Source organism: Triticum urartu, chromosome 2A (assembly GCF_056163025.1).
Source record: "Triticum urartu cultivar PI428250 chromosome 2A, HENAU_Tu73, whole genome shotgun sequence".
NCBI classification, from domain to species: domain Eukaryota; kingdom Viridiplantae; phylum Streptophyta; class Magnoliopsida; order Poales; family Poaceae; genus Triticum; species Triticum urartu.
Window position 1 is genome coordinate 267,558,160 of NC_141874.1, and position 19,012 is coordinate 267,577,171.

Genomic DNA, 19,012 nt, shown 5'->3' on the forward strand with positions numbered 1-19,012 from the left:
AGAAAAACGTGAAGGGGCACTGCTCTCCTTCTCTAGCCGCATTCGTTTCCGATCCCCATCCTTCACCATAGCCTGAGAAAACGGGAAAGAAAACCACCACTTGAAAGGTGAAGCGGACGACCGCCGTGATGGAGGCGGCCGTGGAGGGGAGGAAGAAGAGAGCGGCAGAGCTGGACAAGAAGCGAAAGGAAGACATGGTCTTCTTCCCGTCGAATCTAGATGACGATGTGCTAAAAGCGAGGTACGGATATATGTGGGGGATGGAAGTCCCGAATGGGCATGGCGCACCCAAGGTTCTGGCAGACGGGAAAAAGGATCCGGAGGATTCATATCGATTCTTTTGCGCATACTTCATCTGCGGCCTCTGTCCCCCCTTTCCTGATTTCTTCAAGGCGATGATGGTGATCTACAGATTCCACCTCCTGGACTTCACGCCAAATGCAATGGCGTGGATGGAGATTTTTTCCCATTTATGCAAGAACTTTGTTGGGGTTGCCCCCAGTGTGGATTCGTTCTCGCACTATTTTGTTCCGTGGGTGGAGAGCAAAGTACACCGTTCCAGGAATATAAGCTGGATGCCTCAGGTGGCGAGGGAGAATTGGGGCTACCTTCCTGGCCAGCAGCGTGGCAGATGGGAAGAATGGCAGGCTGACTGGTGTTGGATTCAGGACAAGAAGACCCAGAGTTCTGCCAGGCATGGACGGAGTGCATTGTGTGCAGCAACGAATGGAGGGAATTTAGCCTTACTGACAACAGACTCCACCCGGCAATAAACAAGATTAGCCATTTGAAGGCTGTCAGGCTGACCATCGGGCAAGTGGGGGCCAACTTCGTCGGACGTCGCATTGCACCACTTCACAATAGTGACAGGTTTGCCTGGCAGTATGGAGATGCAGCAAACAGGATGAGGTTGTACCCTGACCTGACCAACAACTTGTCGGTTTATGGCCATGCCTAGCTGTGCGAGCAATTGTTCGGCAGTCTTGCGCCATTCAAGTTGCCGGCAATGGTTATCCCACTAAACATCAACTCTGCCCAGGACCAGATTCTGAAATGGATGCCAGATTGCAATGCTTACGGAGTCGCGGGTGACTGGGGTTGCCCGAGCTCAATGAAGAGCTCGCATGTGCCTCCACCCTGGTGGAAAGGGCTACTAGGGTGGAGACCAATATGTTCAAGCGCACCTCCAAGGTGGAGGAAGCGTTTATCAAGAGGCGGATTGAGGAGGACAAGGCCCTCCGAGCTGCCACAAAGGCGAAGCCGGGAAGGCAGTGGATCAAAAGGAGGAAGCTGAGGACGAAGGTTCTTCCCATGGCAAAAGCGAGGCGCAAGCCACATAGGAGGTTGCCGGGGGATGATCGTGCCGAGGACGAGCCTCCCGGGGACAAGCCTGCCAGGATTGAGGCTTCATATGCCGTAGCAGCAGAGGCCCATGGGGAAGAGGAAGAGGAGGAGGCGGAGCAGCCCGAAGAGGAGTGGCTCACGGCAGGCCCTCAAGCCCTCGATCCAGTCTTGGACCAGCGCCCTCGCAGGTGAGCGGCTAGCTGGGAATCAGTGGTTCCCATCCCGCGCCTGCTGTCAAGAAGGTAAATAAGACTTCCTCCAAGGGTAGTAAGCCGAGTGCACTGCATCGGTAGTCCTCTCGCCTTTATGAGGTCAGGACCCCTCCCTCCAAGCAATTGACAGCCATGGGTGCCGACTCCAGCTCCCAGTCCGGCTCGAGCTCCTCGCATAGCTCATCGTCGTCGGAGTCCTCTGGGCCTCAGCAAGGCTCGAAGTTGCCGGGAAGCTCCGTCCCTCCGCTCCAGAAGAGAATCAGGGCGCCCTCACCGCCCATGGAGTTCCAGCTAAGCTCCATGCTCATTGACGAGGAGTAAGAAAGAACACTCTCCTTTCTTTGATGCATCTTTCGCATATTTTCTTGCTTGCTGGCTGATCTTTGCTTGCCACCTTTGCCAGGGAAGAAGAGGAGGATAAGGAGACCATCGTCCACGAGACCAAGCGGCTTAGTGATGTCTACTATGCAACTTTATTCTTGTAGACACGTGTTGGGCCTCCAAGCACAGAGTTTTGTAGGACAGTAGCAATTTTCCCTCAAGTGGATGACCTAAGGTTTATCAATCCATGGGAGGCGTAGGATGAAGATAGTCTCTCTCAAACAACCATGCAACCAAATAATAAAAAGTCTCTTGTGTCCCCAACACACCAAATACAATGGTAATTTGTATAGGTGCACTAGTTCGGCGAAAAGACGGTGATACAAGTGTAATATGGATAGTAGATATTGATTTTTGTAATGAGAACAATAAAAAACAGCAAGGTAGCAATTGATAAAACAGAGCACAAATGGTATTCCAATGCTTTAAAATGTGGCCTAGGGTCCGTACTTTCATTAGTGCAATCTCCCAACAAGCTAATATAATTGGATCATATAACCATCCCTCAACGTGCAATGAAGAATCACTCCAAAGTTCCTATCTAGTGGATAACATAAGACGAAAAATTTTGTAGGGTACGAAACCACCTCAAATTTATTTTTTCCGTTCGACCTATTCAAGAGTTCGTACTAAAATAACACCAAATAATTTTAGATCCATAATGCTCAATCCAACACAAAGAACCTCCAAGAGTGCCCCAAGATTTCTACCGGACAAACAAAGACAAGAACGTGCATCAACCCCTATGCGTAGATTACCCCAATTTCACCTCGTGAATTCGCAAGTTGAGTGCCAAAACATATATCAAGTGAATTAATACGCTACCCCATTGTCACCATGAGTATTCATATGCAAGAGATATATCAAGTGCTCTTAAATCCGTAAAAGTATTCAATCCAATAAAATGAAATCTCAAAGGGAAAACTCAATTCATCACAACAAGATAAAGAGGAGAAAACACCATACGATCCGACTATATTAACAAAGCCCGCGATACATCAAGATCGTGACATCTCAAGAACACGAGAGAGAGAGAGAGATTAAACACAAAGCTACTGGTACAAACCCTCAACCCCGAGGGTGGACTACTCCCTCCTCATCGTGGTGGCCGCCAGGATGATGAAGATGGCCACCACTGATGATTGCCCCCTCTGGCAGGGTGCCAGAACCCGGTCTTGATTGGTTTCTCGTGGCTACAGAGCCTTGCTGCGGCAGAACTTCTGATCTAGGGTTACCTCGAGGGTTTTTGGAATATTTGGTGATTTATAGGGAAAAGAGGGGGTGCGGGAGGCCATCGAGGTGGGCACAACCCACCTGGACGCGCCTAGGCCCCCAGGCGTGCCCTGGTGGTTGAGCCCCCCTTGGGCCACCCCCCAGGTGCTTCTCTGGCCCACTGGATGTCTTTGATACCTCTCCAACCACTAGTGCAGAACCGGGCAATAGCGCCGGTTCGTAAGGCCCTTTAGTGCCGGATCCATAACCGGCACTAAAGTGTGGTCACTAAAGCCCCCCCCCCCCACTTTAGTACCGGTTCAGCACGAACCAGTGCTAAAGGGCAACCACGTGGCACGAGCCAGCTCCGGGGGCCGGGAGCCCTTTAGTACCGGTTGGTGTTACCAACCGGTACTAAAATGTTAGGGGGGTTTTTGGTTTTATGATTTCTTTTTCATTTAATTTTGTGTTTTCCATTTTAATTCTTTTTCGTTTGCTAGTATTTTACGATACTACACATTGTACACGTTATGCATATATATAAATAGAATTTCTAGTAGAACCAATCATATATATATCATCAATGTCTCACAAACCACCATATTAATTAATTCACACATACACACATGTATAGCTATATACAATTTCTCCTACATATGCATGTTGCCTTCGGAGCCAGTGGCATTAGCCTAATTGGTGCCTTCGGAGCACGATGACAATTGGAAGTGGTTCATGACCTGGTCGATGGGGGCGGTAGCGGGTAATAGTATTCTCCCTTCGAATTTATGACCTGGTCGAGCAAAAATCCCGCTATTTCCTCTTGAAGTGCTTCTACGCGCTCCGTTTCTAGGAGCTTGTCCCGCACCACTTTGAACTGTTAAGAAGGAGATCAATATGCATGTGTATTAGTTGTGTGACTAGATATCGATAATGGTGTAAAAATTGTGAACAGTGTTCTGACAAGCGTACCCATTCCTATCTTTGAGATCTGCTCCTTTTTGACGCCATCATGTGAATGTTCTCGCAAACTCAGAATGCACACAGATTAGTCCCCTACGCCTGCTTCAGGGCCTTTATTACAAGAATGGAATTTAATTTGATCAGATAATAATTAATCAAGCATGATAATTAAAGAGATGGCGGCTAGCTAGCTAGCTAGTACTACTTAATTACTTACCTTGGGTCGAAACCATTTCAGCTGTCGTTTCCATTCGCCTTCCGTGACGCTGATGAACCTTGCCCAAGCCCTGCCCGCCCACAAAGAAAATGAATAAAGGGGTTATTAAATAGTTCATATCATGAAATGACGAACTAAATAGGCCGAGATATATAGTTAATAATGATTGAAATTACCTGTTGACTATCCCAAACAAGATGTTATAGTCACAATTTGCTTTGAGTAGTGAGTCCAGTATTTGAACTGTTCCGGCGTCAACTTTAATGATACACAAGACCCAGTGAAATCTGCATGCAAACACGTTTGCATGTCTTAATTAAGCGGGCATATGTAAGCAAAAACATGTAGCTAGCTAGTAGGCAAAAACAGAGAATTTGTAGTACAAGAAAGTGTGACTCACTGGAAGTTGTAAGGAAGTAGTATATCATCATTGTATTTGAGGCCCTTCAAGAACTCTAGCATGTTGTCCTCTACCTGCTTTTCATGATGCTTGTTTATTGTCCATGTGTATTCATTAACGGTGTTTGGGTCAATGAACCCAATGCCATAGCGTCCACCTTTTCTCATTTCATACATCTTCATCCTGCATAATACCACATAAAAGAATATAGTGAGGATAATTACAGGTAATGATTGATCAAAAGGATCACTACAGCTAGCTTGAGACTTAAATTACAGAAAGAAATCAATTACAGACAATAGCAACTGACGATAGATTTGTCGAGTGCGTCTTGATTGTATAACTGAAACAGTTCAGAATACTCAACGGTCACAGGTTTCTCATGGTAGTAATGATCCTTCTTGACTTGCACCATGAGGGACTCGATCGGATCTCTTGGTAATGTCCATGTACCATTGATGCAATTCATACATTCTCGTTGCGAGCTTCTTGACCTCTTCTGGCTTGACCAAAGGTTGGCCCCGGGCACATTTCCGTTTTATTTCCTCCTCTGTAAGCACAGGCATGTCCTCGATCTCGAGGAGTTGTCCAACAGTGATTTTGAGAGTTTCGGCCTGCATTATATGCTCCTGGGTTATTACCACATCGCCCACCTCAGGAATGTAAACTGTTTGGCCACAATAATATTGGGCGCACGTACTGTCATGTGTTGTTGGCGGCACAACAAGCGGTGGGATCGATTGCGCCGCCTGTTCTCCCAGCTGGGCAACGGTTTTCCCACATTTTTTGATAGCTGCTGGTTGTTTGCTCGAGCTCGAGCTCGCCTCCTTCTGTAGACGTTGTCGATGTAACTTCCTGATGTGGCGCTCATAGTCTGTGTCAACAGGCTTAGGAGGTGGTGGTTGAGCCATATGAATGAAGTGGTCAACTACTTCCACAGGCACTTTCTCCCTTGGCGGCGGTGGCGGTTTCGGTCCAAAATGGGCGTCGACTTCTGCCCGCACTATGGCATTGGTTTGCTCCTCGGTCCTGTCGTAAGCCCTCTCAGGAAGAGGAGTAGTGAGGTTTGGACCATATTTATATCGCTTGCCTCCGCTTGTACTTCCTGTACTATGACCTCGACTCGTACCGCTACGCACCATAGCTGCGGGGTGTCTCTTCTGCGATTGCTGAGGCGGCGGAGACGGCTGACGGGGCTGATTTGGACGAGGAGTGGCCTGAAGCTGTGCCAGACTTGCAGTGGCCTGAGGTTGTGCCGGACTTGGAGGAGGAGTGGACGTCTGACGCTATGTCGGACTTGGAGGAGGAGTGGCCTGACACTTTGTCGGACTTGGAGGAGGAGGAGTGGCCTCACGCGTTGGTGGACTTGGAGGAGCGGGAGTCTGCTGACTCGGTGGCGGACTTCGACGAGGAGTCGGGTGACGCGGTGTCGGTGGCCTTCGAAAGATGATGCAATCCTTTCTCCATAGGATGATACGATGTTTGGCATCTCCGAGTGTGTGCTCCTCGTCACCTCCTGGAATGTCAAGCTCTAGCCCCGAATATTGGTCCACCACCTCATCAACCACGACACGAGCATAGCCTGCTAGAATCGGGTTGCAATGGAAGGTTGCATCGTGGGAATTTGTATAAGCAACGCCGTCCGCCACCTTCAAGGATATGTTCTTAATTTTGAAGTGTAGCTCGCAGTTAGTGTTCTCCGCGATGTCATCCACGGGGTATCTAACCAGCATTGCGTCAAACGGGGCGGAACCCACGCTGCTTCTTGGCATGGATGGGGCGGTGGTATCCAATGCTGGATCATCCGCTAGCTGCTGCAGCTGCTGAGACCCCCTTTGCTGGCTAAGTGAGTCGATCTGCTCCTGCTGCCGCTGGAATTTGATTGCCAAGTCCGCGTGCGCTGATTCTAGGCCTTGAAGGCGTTCATAGTCGAGCTTCCTCTACTCCTCCTCCATCTTCCTCTTCTTCTCCTCCGCAATCTTCTTTCTCACACGGGTTCTATAGTCGGTGTTCTAGTCCGAAAACCCCTCATACCACGGAATAGCGCCCATGCCTCGTGTTCTTCCCGGGTGTTCAGGATTTCCCAAGGCACGCGTAAGCTCGTCGTTCTCTCTGTTGGGCTCAAACAACCCGGATCGAGCCTCTTCTATTGCAACAAGTAGCTTATCTTCGGCTCCGTCCAGACATGCCTTCTTGGAAACTTTGCCTGTCTTCGGGTCCAACTCCCCCCCATGCGCATAGAACCAAGTCCTGCACCTGGGGGGCCAGCTCAATGTTTCTGGAGTGACACTTGCAACCAGCATCTCTTTCTTAGACTTATCCCACTTAGGCATTCCCACCGCATAGCCACCTGGCCCCAGCTTATGGAACTTATCCTTTTTACGGTATTGGCCTTGTTTATTCTTGACCGTTCCTTGAATTTCATGAAATCGTCCCAATGAGCACTTCGATTCTCTAGTGTTCCCTCGAATACTGGAGTCTTCCTTCCTCCCTTGACGTAATTGTCCCATTCACGATTCTTGTGGTTCTTGAATGCAACCGCCATCTTCCTAAGAGCAGCGTCCTTGACTTTCTGCACATCTGCTTCTGTGAAATGATCTGGTAGGGTGAAATGTTCCATGAGAGTATCCCAAAGCAGACTTTTTTGTCTGTCGTCGACAAAAGTAAGATCTGGACGTGGCTTTGCTGGCTCTCTCCATTCTTGAAGGGAGATCGGGAGTTGGTCCTTCACAAGAACTCTGCACTGATGAACGAACTTGTCCGCAATCTTCTTAGGCGCTAATGGTTTGCCATTAGGTCTGATTGCCTCGATATTATACTTTACGCCCTCCTTCAACTTTTTGTTCGGGCCTCGTTTCGTCCTGTTGCCTGAAGATTTGCTCGATCCGGATGGCTGAAAGAAGAAAGATCGATTCGTTAATATATCTTCAACTCATTTAAAACATGTGATGATCACCAGATGCCTGCTTATATAGATATATATACCTCTCCGGTGTTGTCATAATCGTAGTTCATGACTTCATCAATTCGGTCATCGCGATCGAATATCATATCACCCTCTCCGGTGTTGTTTAGAAATTCGGAGCCGTCATAATCTTCTTCACTCTGATCATTATCTAGCCCGCGTATTATATCGAACATGGTTTGTTCTCCCTCTCTGTAGGTATTGTCCGCCATAGCTTTTATTTAACTATGCCAAAAGAAATATAAAACAATTTAGTATTCAAATTACATCGTCTCGAATAATAGATATAATCTTGAATACATCGTCTCGAATAATAGATATAATCTCGAATACATCGTCTCGAATAATAGATATAATCTCGAATACATCGTCTCGAATAATAGATATAATCTCGAATACATCGTCTCGAATAATAGATATAATCTCGAATACATCGTCTTGAATAATAGATATAATCTCGAATACATCGTCTCGAATAATATATAATCTCGAATACATCATCTTGAATATTATATATCGAGTACATCACTGGCTACGTAGCTAATAAAGATTGAATACTACAGAAGAATCTAGGACACTCGCGGTTCATGCGGCGCGGGTGGTGGACACCCAAAGAGAAGGAACCCTCACAGGATCATCGCTGAAGTGAGATCCCTGAAGAAACTACCAGGTATTGGAGAACCTGCCGGCCTCTAACGCAACCATGTAGCGATGGACGTGCTCGTCCTCCTCCCTGACACGGCGATGTACCACCTCCGGCGGGGCCGGCTCCCTCCGCACCGAAACTGGCCCACGCGAATGCCACCAAATGAGATCAGGGTCGACGACGGGACCCGGGGCCAGGTTCCTCATCAAGCGGTGCGCCCCTCCAGGCAGCACCTCCCAGTGCCAGCCCGGCGGAGCCTAGTCCCGGACATGGGTCAGTCGGACGTCGTCGCGGACGGGTCGACGGCGAGGGTGCGGGCCGGGCATCGTCGAGAACAAATACTAGCTATATGCCCGCAAAAAGTAACATTTTTTTAATGATTGGATTTTGATAACTAAAATTTCTAACATTTCTATATAACTAACATTTCTAATATTTCTAGAACTAAAAAAATAAAAATTTCTAACTTTTTTATAACTATTTCTATAACTAAAAAACAGAAAAATTTCTAACAATTCTAACTTTTTTATAACTAAAAAACAGAAAAATTTCTAACAATTCTAACATTTCTAACTATTCTAACAATTCTAACATTTCTAACTATTCTAACAATTCTAACTATTTCTAAAAAACAGAAAATTTTCTAACAATTTCTAAAAAACAGAAAAATTTCTAACAATTCTAACTTTTTTATAACTATTTTTATAACTAAAAAATAGAAAAATTTCTAACAATTCTAACATTTCTAACTATTCTAACAATTCTAAATTTCTAACTATTTCTAAAAAACAGAAAAATTTCTAACAATTTCTAAAAAACAGAATAATTTCTAACTATTTGTATAACTAAAAAACAAAAAATGTATGTGTGTGTGTGTGCGCTCACCGGCGAGGCGAGAGGCGACGGGGGGCGGCGACGGGGACGGCGACGGGCGTGGCAACGACGGGGATGATGACGACGGGGACAGGGACGGGGCGACGATGACGAGGACGGGGACGTACGGGCCGGGGCGGCAACGACGACGGGGATGTACGGGGCGGCGACGACGGGGACGAGGACGACGCGGGACGGGTAGGGACGGGGCGGCGGTGACGACGGGGACGACGGGGACGACGGGGACGGGGCGGCGACGGGGGATGGAGACGTACGGGGGCGGCGGGCGACGGTGCAAAGGAGAAGAAGCAGATGAGAAACTGAAATTTTGGTAAGTGTTGTTTATAAAGGAGGGGCCTTTAGTACCGGTTGGAGCCACCAACCGGTACTAAAGGCCTGTTTTGGCCAGGCCAAGCGGCGGGAAGCGACCCCCTTTAGTACCGGGTGGTGGCTCCAACCGGTACTAAAGGCCTGTTTAGTCCCACCTCGCTAGCCGAGGGGCGACCGCACTGGTTTGTAAACCCCCGTGCGGTAGCTCTCTCGAGCTCCTCTCCAAAGCAGGCCTACTGGGCCTACATGTTCTGTGCTTCCCTGTTGGCCTACTGGGCCTTTGCGGGCCTGCATTCTGGCCCAACAACAACAGGTTGGGTTTCTAGTTGTATGCAGGCTGCTCTGGCCTAGTAGGCGGGCTTTTATTTTTTTTATTTTTTTGCTTTATTTATTTTTGAGTTGTTTTTTTGTGTATTTAGAGTTTCTTTGTGAATATTTTTGCTTTAGGTACAAAAAATTACAAACTTTCTATTAGTGCCCGTAGTTTTCAAATTTGAATAGTTTAAATTTTGAATTATTTGAAATTAGTGTGAATCACTAGTTTGTGAATAACTTAACTTTAAAAATCAGTAAAGGCATGAAAGAATTTGTCTGCACATAAAATTTCTTCGCGTTTCAAATGCCAAAACACATAATGAACTACCCTAACTATTACAGAGATTCCCTTCTGGGTGTGAAACACAGAAGAAAGTGATGATAGTGAAGCCGATCACATCCCAGATCTTTGGGTGTGACACTTTTTCTTCGCGTGTGTCCCTTTTCATCATCATTTAATGGGATGCTCAGGTCAATATTCACTATGAATGGAGCAATTTCATCAAACTTTTCATAATCTTCTGACTTGTCTGTCTTGTCATCCACTCCCACGATGTTTCTCTTCCCAGAAAGAACTATGTGCCGCTTTGGCTCATCGTATGATGCATTCGCTTCCTTATCTTTTCTTTTTCTTGTCTCGGTAGACATGTCCTTCACATAGAAAACCTGTGCCACATCATTGGCTAGGACAAATGGTTTGTCTGCATACGCAAGATTGTTGTGATCCACTGTGGTCATTCCATACTGCGGGTCTTCCGTTACCCCGCCTCGTGTCATATTGACCCATTTGCACCGAAACAAAGGGACCTTCAAACCACGTCGATAGTCAAGTTCCCATATGTCCTGTATATAACCATAATATGTTTCCTTTCCCGTCTTGGTTTCTGCATCAAAGCGGACACCACTGTTTTGGTTGGTGCTCTTCTTATCTTGGGCGATCGTGTAAAATGTATTACCATTTATCTCGTACCCTTTGAAAGTCATTATATTCGAAGATGGTAACTGGGACAGCAAGTACAGGTCATCTTCAATAGAGGTGTCATGCATGGTACGTGTCTGCAACCATCTGGCGAAACTCCTGGTTTGTTCACGTGTAATCCAGTCATCAGACCGCTCCGGGTGTTTGGAGCATACCAAATACTTGTGTTCATCCATATACGGAGCCACCAAGGCGGAATTCTGTAGAACTGTGTAGTGTGCTTCAGTGAGAGAATGTCCGTCCATACATATTATTTGTTCCCCTCCTAGCGTGCCTTTTCCATCCAGTCTGCCCTTATGCCGCGATTCAGGAACACCAATTGGCTTAAGGTCAGGAATAAAGTCAATACAAAACTCAATGACCTCCTCATTTTGACGGCCCTTGGAGATGCTTCCTTCTGGCCTAGCACGGTTATGAACATATTTCTTTAAGACTCCCATGAACCTCTCAAAGGGGAACATATTGTGTAGAAATACAGGACCCAAAACGTTAATCTCTTCGCATAGGTGAACTAGGACGTGTGTCATGATGTTGAAGAAGGATGGTGGGAACACCAACTCGAAACTGACAAGACATTGCACCAAATCATTCTCTAACCTTGATATGATTTCTGGATCGATAACCTTCTGAGAGATTGCATTGAGAAATGCACATAGCTTCACAATGGCTAATCGAACGTTTTCCAGTAGAAGCCCCCTCAATGCAACCGGAAGCAGTTGCGTCATAATCACGTGGCAGTCATGAGAATTTAGGTTCTGGAACTTTTTCGCTGCCATGTTTATTATTCCCTTTATATTCGACGAGAAGCGAGACGGTACCTTAATACTGAGCAGGCATTCAAAGAAGATTTCCTTCTCTTATTTGGTAAGAGCATAGCTTGCATGACCCTGATGTATGCCGTCTTTTCCGTGCATACGTTGCTGGTCCTCTCGTGCCTCAGGTGTATCTTTTGTCTTCCCATACACGCCCAAGAAGCCAAGCAGGGTCACACAAAGATTCTTCGTCACGTGCATCACGTCGATTGCAGAGCGGACCTCTAGGTCTTTCCAATAGGGCAGGTCCCAAAATATAGATTTCTTCTTCCACATGGGTGTGCGTCCGTCAGCGTCATTCGGAACAGGTTATCCACCAGGACCCTTTCCAAAGACCACCTTCAAATCCTTGACCATATCATGTACATCAGCACCAGTACGGTGGCGAGGCTTCGTCCAGTGATCCGCCTCACCTTTGAAATGCTTGCCTTTCTTTCTTACCGGATGCCTGCTCACAAGATATCGACGATGTCCCAGGTACACATTCTTCTTACAATTAGCCAAACATATACTGTCGGTATTGTCCAAACAGTGCGTGCATGCGCGGTATCCCTTGTTTGTCTGTCCTGAAAGGTTACTGAGAGCAGGCAAATCATTGATGGTCATGAACAGCAACGCCTTTAGGTCAAATTCTTCGCCCATGTGCTCATCCCACGCACGTACACCTGTTCCATTCCACAGTTGTAAGAGTTCTTCAACTAATGGCCTTAGGTACACATCAATGTCGTTGCCGGGTTGCTTAGGGCCTTGGATGAGCACTGGCATCATAATGAACTTCCGCTTCATGCAAAACCAAGGAGGAAGGTTATACAAACATAGAGTCACAGGCCAGGTGCTATGGTTGCTGCTCTGCTCCCCAAAAGGATTAATGCCATCTGCGCTTAGACCAAACCATACGCTCCTTGCGTCATCTGTAAACTCCTTCCCGTACTTTCTTTCGATTTTTCTCCACTGCGACCCGTCAGCCGGTACTCTCAACTTTCCCTCTTTCTTACGGTCTTCTCTGTGCCATCGCATCGCCTTGGCATGCTCTTTGTTTTGGAACAAACGTTTCAACCGTGGTATTATAGGAGCAAACCACATCACCTTGGCAGGAATCTTCGTCCTGGGGCGCTCGTCCTCGACATCACCAGGGTCATCGCGGCTGATCTTATAGTGCAATGCACCACATACCGGGCAAGCGTTCAAATCCTCGTACTCACCGCGGTAGAGGATGCAATCATTAGGGCATGCATGTATCTTCTGCACCTCTAACCCTAGAGGGCAGACAACCTTCTTTGCTTCGTACGTACTCTCGGGCAATTCGTTGTCCTTTGGAAGCATATCTTTTATCATTACCAGCAACTTTCCAAATCCCTTGTCAGATACACCATTGTCTGCCTTCCATTGCAGCAATTCCAGTGTGGTGCCCAGCTTTTTCTTGTCACCTACGCAATTCGGGTACAACAATTTTTTGTGATCCTCTAACATGCGCTGCAACTTCTTGTTCTCCAAATCACTTACACAATTTCTCTTTGCATCGGCAATGGCCCGACCTAGATCATCAACGGGCTCATCTGATGCCTCTTCTTCAGCTTCTTCCCGCATTGCCGGCTCAGCTTCTTCCCGCATTACCGGCTCAGCTTCTTCCCCCATTGTTGTATCATCGTATTCAGGGAACCCATGGCCAGGATAGCTGTCGTCGTCCTCTTGTTCTTCATTGCCTTCTATCATAACCCCTCTTTCTCCGTGCTTGGTCCAAACATTATAGTGGGGCATGAAACCGGACTTAAACAGGTGGACGTGAATGGTTCTTGACGTAGAGTAATTGTGACCATTCTTACAGCGAGCACATGGACAAGGCATAAAACCATCCGCCCGCTTGTTTGCCTCAGCCGCAAGCAGAAAAGTATGCACGCCCTCAACGAACTGGGGAGAGCATCGGTCATCGTACATCCATTGCCGGCTCATCTTCATTACACAACACCGAATAGACCAAATTAATACAAGTTCATACATAAAGTTCATACAACACTTAAATGCAACAAACAAATAACTCTCTAGCTAAAGCATGTAAATGAAACAACAAATACGATCAAGATCGCAACTAAGGTAACAATGGATCCAACAACATAATGATACCAAGCCTCACTATCGATGGCATATTTTCTAATCTTTCTAATCTTCAAGCGCATTTTCTCCATCTTGATCTTGTGATCATCGACGACATCGGCAACATGCAACTCCAATTCCATCTTCTCCCCCTCAATTCTTTTCAATTTTTCTTTCAAGTACTCGTTTTCTCTTTCAACTAAATTTAACCTCTCGACAATAGGGTCAGTTAGAATTTCCGGTTCAGATACCTCCTAGAAATTTTTTCATATAAATCAAATACTAGCACATATATATATCCTCCCAAATTACTAAACACACAAATTAATCACTATATAAAGCATTGCAAGAGCTAATCTAGCAATGAGAGATGAAAGGACAAAGTTGCTAACCTTTGTGATCATTTGAATGGATGGGGGCCTTCAAATCTTGACAAATTTTGGGCAAAATGTGTGATGAGCTCAAGAGGAAGAGGGGAAGAACAGAGAGGAGAGGGGAAAGGGGAAGAACAGAGCGAGCTCAGGTGGACGAAGGGTTTATGTAGGACGACCTTTAGTATCGGTTCGTGCCAAGAACCGGTACTAAAGGGGCTGGAGGGGCCCCAGTCTGACAACATCCTGCCACCACTCTCATTAGTACCGGTTCGTGGCATGAACCGGTGCTAAAGGTTCGCCACGAACCGGTACTAATGAAAGCGGCCCGGCTAGCCGTTGGAACCGGCACTAATGTATACATTAGTGCCGGCTCAAATACAAACCGGCACTAATGTGCTTCACGTTTGACCCTTTTTCTACTAGTGAACGTATCTATAATTTTTGATTGCTCCATGCTATATTATCTACTGTTTTGGACTATATTGGGCTTTATTTTCCACTTTTATATTATTTTTGGGACTAACCTATTAACCGGAGGCCCGGCCCAGAATTGCTGTTTTTTGCCTATTTCAGTGTTTCAAAGAAACGGAATATCAAACGGAGTCCAAACGGAATGAAACCTTCGGGAACATGATTTTCTCACCGAACGTGATCCAGGAGACTTGGACCCTACGCCAAGGCATCAGAGAGGCGGTCACGAGGGTGGGGGGCGCGCCCCCTACCTCGTGGGCCCCTCGGAGCTCCACCGACGTACTCCTTCCTCCTATATATACCCACGTACCCCCAAACAATCAGAAGAGGAGACAAAAACCTAATTCCACCGCCGCAACTTTCTGTACCCACGAGATCCCATCTTGGGGCCTGTTCCGGAGCTCCGCCGGAGAGGGCCGTCATCACGGAGGGCTTCTACATCATCATAGCCTCTCCGATGAAGTGTGAGTAGTTTACCTCAGACCTTTGGGTCCATAGTTAGTAGCTAGATGACTTCTTCTCTCTTTTTGGATCTCAATACAAAGTTCTCCCCCTCTCTTGTGGAGATCTATTCGATGTAATCTTCTTTTTGCGGTGTGTTTGTTGAGACCGATGAATTGTGGGTTTATGATCAAGTCTATCTATGAATAATATTTGAATCTTCTCTGAATTCTTTTATGTATGATTGGTTATCTTTGCAAGTCTCTTCGAATTATCCGTTTGGTTTGGCCAACTAGATTGGTAGTTGTTGCCATGGGAGAAGTGCTTAGCTTTGGGTTCGATCTTGCGGTGTCCTTTCCCAGTGACAAAAGGGGCAGCAAGGCATGTATTGCATCGTTGCCATCGAGGATAACAAGATGGGGTTTATTTCATATTGTATGAATTTATCTCTCTACATCATGTCATCTTGCTTAAGGCGTTACTCTTTGTTTAACTTAATACTCTAGATGCATGCTGGATAGCGGTCGATGAGTGGAGTAATAGTAGTAGATGCAGAATCGTTTCGGTCTACTTGTCACGGACGTGATGCCTATATACATAATCATGCCTACATATTCTCATAACTATGCTCAATTCTGTCAATTTCTCAACAGTAATTTGTTCACCCACTGTAGAATACTTATGCTCTTGAGAGAAGCCACTAGTGAAACCTATGGCCCCCGGGTCTATTCTCATCATATCAATCTCCATCACTTTAATCTTGTTTTGCTTTTTTACTTTTCCTTTTACTTTTCACTTTGCATCTCTATACCAAGAATACCAAAAATATTATATCTATCAGATCTCACTCTCGTAAGTGGCCGTGAAGGGATTGACAACCCCTAATCGCGTTGGTTGCGAGTAGCTATCGTTTTGTGCAGGTACGAGGGACTTGAGCGTGGCCTCCTACTGGATTGATACCTTGGTTCTCAAAAACTGAGGGAAATACTTACGCTACTCTGCTGCATCATCCCTTACTCTTCGGGGAAATCCAACGCAAGCTCAAGAGGTAGCAGTCTTCTGGTCCATAAAAAACCCACAAAAAGTATCGTGGTGTTTGGACTCCGATTGATACTGATTTCTTGTGATGTAAAAAACAAGCAAAAAACAGCAACTGACACTGGGTACTGGGTCAATAGGCTAGTCCCAAAACATGATATAAAGTTGTTATAAAATGATTGTAAAACATCCAAGAATGATAATATAACAGCATGAATACTTGATAAATTATAGATACATTGGAGACGTATCACTTAGGCGCGTGGAGCCGCCGAAGACTGTGGAAGGGTACCTGGCGGGGACCAGCACGAATGACCCGCCACCAAGCCCCTAGCTCAGCCCTGGCTGGAAAGCACATGATTGGCCCCTCCCGCAAGGGGTGATGTAGGAGAGCTCCCATCCACCTCAGTCGGAGGAGGAGGGGAGATTACTCAGGGCGAGCCCCTCCATGAGGGGCCCACCCCTCCCGCTGAACAAGTTGAGGGATCCCCGATAGGTGTTTCCACGGAAGGGTCCGCCCAGGGCGATGCCGTGGTTACCGAGGGAGGGTATGGTGATCTTGGCCCCGTAATTGACGTTGCCGGGGAAACTAAAGCTCCTCCTCGGCAGGCATCTCCGAGTAATTCATTTGCTCTTTTTCATTTTGCTGCTTTCACCATCTTGCTCCATGTGCCTGGCTCTCTAATACTTATGCTTCCTCGTCATTGCTTGTGGTCTTTGCTTGCAGCCCCTCAGACCGAAGAGCCTGCTTTGCTGGAAGAGGTGGAAAGCACAGGGAAAGATGCCGTGGAGGAAGCCACCAAGTTTGTTGTTGCGGAGGAGCAGGAGCATGCTGCCGGGGGTGTTCAGGAGCTCCTGATGAAGATGAAACAAGCCCCCGGTAGCGTGCCAGGATCGGGGGTGACGATTGAAGAGAAAATCCCCCTCCAAACCATGTACCCCTTCCATCATTTAGTACCGTGGAGGGATCCTCGCCGCTATCTTTGAGTCAGTTGACGCTGGTGCTTGCATAGCCCGGGCTAGGAGCCCCAAGTTCATAGGCGGCGACAAGCACGGAACTCGATAGAGAAATCCAATGCATCTTGGCATCGCTGCACCAATGGGCTAAAGAGGCAGACAATTCTCTCTCCATCGCCATGGACTTGTCTTTCCTAGAGTTCATGGCAGCAGGCATTAAGGAGATGCAGGGCTAGCATAGCCAGAAATGGCAGGTGCTCAAGGAGTAGCGCAAGTCCGCCAACAAGGTGGACCAGAAGCTGAGGGACAAGGGTAGTGAGTTCCGCGACTGGCATGGCAAGCAGTTTCAGGCCCTTATGTGGCAGTAGGAGATGATCTCCATGGCTAGGGAAGATGTCATCGCCCAAGAGGCTCGCTTGGCGGAGCGCAAGGCGCACTTGGACGCTAAGGAGAATGATATCTCTGCCCGGGAAGAGGATCTTGAAGCCACCCTCCATGCCAAGGACGATGAATTGGAAGCCCTTGTACAGCAGCGCACCAAGGAGATAGAGGACAAACACAAGGCATCCTTGGACGCCCTCACACTAACTCTGCCATCCAACTGAAGAAGCTTGCCGATGACCTTGTCGCTGCATCCACTACCAAGACTGATCTCGACAAATAGGTGGCCAAACTGACTGAAGAGCTTGCTGGGAGCGCCAAGGAGGTCGCTACCCTCAAGGAGGAGGCGCGGAAAGGAGAGGTCCTTCTGAAGACGTGCAATCGCAGCTCTCCTCCAAGAGCCAAGGCCTTGAGACCGCCAATGGCACCATCGAATATTTGAAGGCCAGGATTGGCACTCTGGAAAGCTCGGACAAGTGCAGCGGAGTTTGCAAGAAGCAGTTGGTGAGGGACCTGATACCACGAGGCTCCCTCGGAAGGATGCAGAGGACAAGTTGGTTAACCACACCGAGCAGGTCAACCTTTGGATCAAGAGTTTGGTCGACATCGCCAGGCGTCTCACCGCCCAAACTGCATCGATGGGCTTGGAAGGGCTAGTCTTCTCGGCCAGCAGGCATGAGGTCCCTAGCGTCAAGCTAGGGCTTTTCTTCAACGAGTTCATTGAGAAGCTGATGGCACATGAAGAGGGAAGAGTCGATCGCTTTTCGACTAAATCCCGAAAGCTCACGTGCAATGCCCTCCTCATGGTCCTAAGCAACATCGCCTACCACCATCTGGATTTCAACCTTGTCGATGGCTTCAGGTAGTTACCAGAGGGCGCAGACGTTTCTGCTGCCGAGGAGAAGGCCGCCCCTTATGCCGACAAGGTCCTCGCCGTCCCTACTGGTTCACGAGGTCACCAGGCCCGACCTTGAGTTATTCTTGCCATCTGTTGTCCTGTAACAAAACATGATGCATGTCCTGTGTTTAGACACCGAACTTCTTTTATTTGTGTGGAACTGATGTCCCCACTTAATCTTAACTGCATGTTTATCCCTTTTCATTTTATCCATCGGTGTTCATATGATTAGTCTCTATGCGCGTTTTGGTTGCATGCCAGTATCCTATTACCGCAATTGTCGTAAGGGTCAGGCCCTTAGCATTCATCTTGGCGAGGATACGTCCCGGCAGGTTTTTCCTTGGTAGTTTTTTTATGCGATCGTCAATCCTGCGAGTAGACTCTAAACAGAACGAGGGCGCAAACAAAGAACTAGTAAGGTGCCATTACACAAAGGATTTCCTCATATGAACACTTTAGTACCCAAGGGATAAGCAAGTGTGAATTCTAAGTCTATGAAGAAGCAATGATTGCATGGAATTAGCTTTAGACCTTGCTTCCTCCCACTCCCTTCAGCTGCGGCCGCTTGTCGTGTTCGCATGTCTCGGGAAGGATAGCGCCGCGGTGTTGCTTTTCGGCTCCCGGCAAGTGCCGGCTGGAACCATACACATTCTATGGACGACTGGCCGCGATGCAAGGCACAACTGGTTTCTCTCTCTCCTCTTTACACCTTTTC

The 19,012-nt window shown here is 47.3% G+C and overlaps 1 pseudogene; it reads left to right on the forward strand.

Moving 5' to 3' along the window:
• The first annotated feature begins 17,242 nt into the window (after positions 1 to 17,242).
• On the forward strand, positions 17,243 to 18,265 carry LOC147984774 (uncharacterized; annotated as a pseudogene).
• The last annotated feature ends 747 nt before the right edge of the window (positions 18,266 to 19,012 follow it).